The 4,068-nt window shown below is 38.9% G+C and overlaps 1 pseudogene; it reads right to left on the bottom strand.

Moving 5' to 3' along the window:
- Nucleotides 1–1,376: 1,376 nt before the first annotated feature.
- Nucleotides 1,377–2,258, bottom strand: Hax1-ps1 (HCLS1 associated protein X-1, pseudogene 1; annotated as a pseudogene).
- Nucleotides 2,259–4,068: the final 1,810 nt, after the last annotated feature.

Below are 4,068 nucleotides of genomic sequence, written 5' to 3'. Positions count from 1 at the left end.
AATGTGAGTCCAGTCTCAAACTGGTTTCTGATTACAAGTTATTTGCCTTGCTCTGGGATTCAGTTTTTCAGTTGCCTTTTGGCTTTCGTCTTCTGGTGGCCTTCCTCTGATCGCGACAATGACCTCCTGCTTTCTTCTCACATAAACATATAAAAATCTGGCTTTCCTTTAAGATATGTATGTCTTCTCCATTATTATGAACTAAATAGTCAAAATTTTTATCCAATATTTGCACTACTAAGATGCTCCCTGATGTTTAAATTTATAATTTTGGAATTCTCATTTTATTTTTATACTCATGCAAGTATAAAAATTAACAGAATGGAAAGTTTCACAAGGTAAATATGGATTTTGATATTGATTGGGTGAGCAATAAGCCCCCTAGAACTTTCCAGCCTTCATAATTACTTTGTAAAAATCCATATGCAGGTCATGTAATTATGTCATGTCTGCAAGGTTAATTAAGTGTTATATGCCTAAAGTAAGAGTCAGTCACACACACACACACACACACACACACACACACACACACACACACACACTCACACAGTTTCCATGGGCAGGCTGCCAAAGTCAGCAGGCTCCAGTGACACGCATACTTCTTTCCTTTGGAAAATATGTTTCAGTCAGTCATGAAAATGTAAACCACAGAAACCACATTGCTTCTAAGGGAATGAGTTTTGAGAAGCCCTATTTTGAAACAAAGCCACAATTTTTCCATCTCACAGTAAAACTCCAAATTGTTTTAATTGTAAGAAATATTGAGGACAGCTTGAGCAAAGAAAACTTAAAAGAAGGTTAAAACATCATTTAATCAAAGACCTATAGAGCTGGCGTGTTAAGTGGACATTTCTTACTTCTTAGTTTGTCAGTTTCTTTGCAGAGTCCCCCAGCTCTCCACCCAGGCTACCCAGCTGAAAGTTCACTGAGAAGTTTCCTCCTACGGACTTAATGAACTCCACCAAATGTCAAGCGCCTTTAGAAAACACTGGAGAGCAAGCTCAAGCAAACTGATTTTAATCACTTTTGAGCATTTTTTTCTGACGTGAATGTTAAAGCTTTGATATATTTACATGAGTAAAGGAGAAGTTAGAGAGCAGAGAATTGGGAAACATGAATCCATCTGGCTAATTCGTATTTTGGAAGGTTAAACTAATTTTAAACAATTTTCCATATTCTATTTCAATAATAAATCACTTTTTTAAGCACAAGTAAAGTCTTTATTGTTCTGTTCGTTTGAATGACAGACTGGCATAAGCTCAATTAATTGTTTCACACATTTAAGACCCCCGGATGACAGAAAATGCTACGCTTATTGGCAATGGGCAACAGGAAGGGACTGGAAAGGACCTGAAGGCTTCTGAAATTTAAGAAAGCTATCGGGACCGAAACCAACGTCCTAGAAGCCAGTCCAAGATGGAAAAGGGATCATCCAAAGCTGAAGATCTCTGAGAGTCTGGATCACTTCTGGAACTCTCACGGGCTTCTTGATGGGTCACTGTGGTCTCTCTCCGGCTCTCACTGTCAATCATAGTGCAGTGTCCTTCCTCTGTCCCATTTGGCTTATTGATCTTGGCCACAGAGATGTTTTTGAAATATGATTTGGGCTGGGGTTGAAGAAGTGGACCCAGACCTTCCTGGGAAACCTGGGAGTCAAGATCCTTGTCCTCTCTGGCTCTAGAATGGGGACTCACAGGCCGTGTATCATTCAACCTATGAAAAAGTTCCTGGGTCCCCCAGTCTGGAGCTGGTTTGGAGGATTCAGGTTTTGCATGACTCTTCAAGACCCCATCAAAGATCCTAGGCTGGTGACTATCTGGGTACTTAAGCATTGAGTCTCGAAGTGTCTGCCCCTCCCGCAATCTCACACCAGGTATTTCTGACTCAGAACCTGGAAGATCAGGAGAGTGGGAAGGCAAGGTCCAGGCCCCCATCTCGCTGAAGATGCTATTAAAATCTTGAAGTAGATCATCAAAGCCAAAGTTGCCATGGAATCGCATTCCTCCTCTGGAGCTGAAGCTGAAACCGAATTCCTCTGTAGGCTGAGAACCATCAAACCCATAGTTCTCTCAACCCCACGCACCTCTGTCTTCCTCCTCTTCGGTGTCGTCATCATCATCATCATCGTCATCATCTCAAGTCATCCCTCCAAAAAAGGATCTCTGTGGCTCCGAGATCCAGGGAAGCCGAAAAAGCCTCGGAAAAGATCAAAGACGCTCATTCCCATAGGGGCACTAGAAACGTTGAAACTCTGCTGCCCATGGACAACATGAGACCACCAGTTTATTCTACTCTATCTGATTTAGCCAGGGCTTAGCGTTCGCTGCCGGGAAAGCAAGCCTACAATGCGGCACTGTTGTAAAGGCTGTAACTCAGAGGAGGAAGAGGCAGAGTTGACGGCGCTCCTCAGAATCGAAGCTTCTATAGGCTACCTTTCAGTTTTGAGTCAGGATGGACGTGCGAAATTCCCACCGTTCAAGGATCACTTCCCTTCTAGATGATTCTTCATCCTGCTGATCTGCCAGACCCCAAGAGGTGTTTCTGTTTCTTTCTGGAGGATCTCAAGTAGCCGATAGAGGGAGTAGAAGCATTTCCTTTTTTATAGTATAAGGTAAATATTGAATAATTAAATTTTATTTAAAACCTAGGTCTATTTTTAACTTTTAAAGCTAACATATGTGAAAAATCTACAGGTTTATTCAGACATGTGAAATTATAGTAACTGGAAGACAAATTTCTGCTTTAAAATTATTAAAGTAAATGTAATTTTAAGTATATGTATCTGTAACTGATTGGGTACAATAAAGTTTAAAACAAACTAATTAGATCAATAACAGATCTATTTGACAACACATGTTTAATATTGAATAGAAATTTTCTATAAAGGGAAAAAGAGAATTCAAAATTCTAGATGTAAAACATTTGCTTAATTCTAAGATCTTGTGTTCACAGATAAGTATTAGGGGAAGCTAGAATGTTAAGTGTACAGGATTGTTTCTTTAAAGGGAGGTTTTTTTCTGCCCAGAAGGCTGGGAGCAGATTTGGTTAATAGCCTGGTGATCATTGCTGTATGTGGCTGAGACCATGCTAGATCCTCTGTGAGACATTTATCATTAGCTTGTTCTTTTCAGTTATCTATAGAACCTATCATGGGAGATTTATCACTTGTGGTTTACAATGAGCTCCCATGTAGCCATGTACTAAGCATCCTATTACACAAAGATTGAATTAATTATCACCAGGAAAGTTTTTCACCAAATTGCACCATGCTTAAAAATGGGGCCCATAATTTGGTACATACAAGAACACACCTCAATGACAAAGACAGACACTACCTCAAAGTAAAAGGCTGGAAAACAATTTTTCAAGCAAACTATCTCAAGAAACAAGCTGAAGTAGCCATTCTCATATTGAATAAAATCAACTTTCAACCAAAAGTTATCAAAAAAAGATAAGGAAGGACACTTCATATTCATCAAAGAAAAATCCACCAAGATGAACTCTCAATCCTAAATATCTATGCTCCAAATACAAGGGCACCTACATTCATAAAAGAAACCTTACTAAAGCTCAAAGCACACATTGCACCTCACACAATAATAGTGGGAGACTTCAACACCCCACTCTCATCAATGAACAGATCATGGAAACAGAAATTAAACAGAGACATAGAGAAACTAACAGAAGTTATGGACAAAATAGATTTAACAAATATTTATAGAATATTCTATCTAAAACAAAAGAATATACCTTTTTCTTAGCAACTCACGGTACCCTCTCCAAAACTGATCATATAATCAGTCACAAAACGGGCCTCAATAAATACAAGAAGACTGAATAATCCCATGGATCCTATCAGTTCACTGAAGACTAAAGCTAGTCTTAAATAACAACAAAATGATACAAAGCTCACATAAGCATGGAAGTTGAAGAACACTCTACTCAATGATAAATTGGTCAAGGAAGAAATAAAGAAAGGAATTAAAGACTTTTTAGAATTTAATGAAAATGAAGGCAGAGCTTAGCCAAACGTATGGGACACAATGAAAGCAGTGCTAAGTGAAAAAC

The sequence above is a fragment of the Rattus norvegicus genome, chromosome 17, assembly GCF_036323735.1.
Source record: "Rattus norvegicus strain BN/NHsdMcwi chromosome 17, GRCr8, whole genome shotgun sequence".
Lineage (NCBI taxonomy): Eukaryota > Metazoa > Chordata > Mammalia > Rodentia > Muridae > Rattus > Rattus norvegicus.
This window is presented reverse-complemented; position numbering and strand designations above follow the sequence as displayed.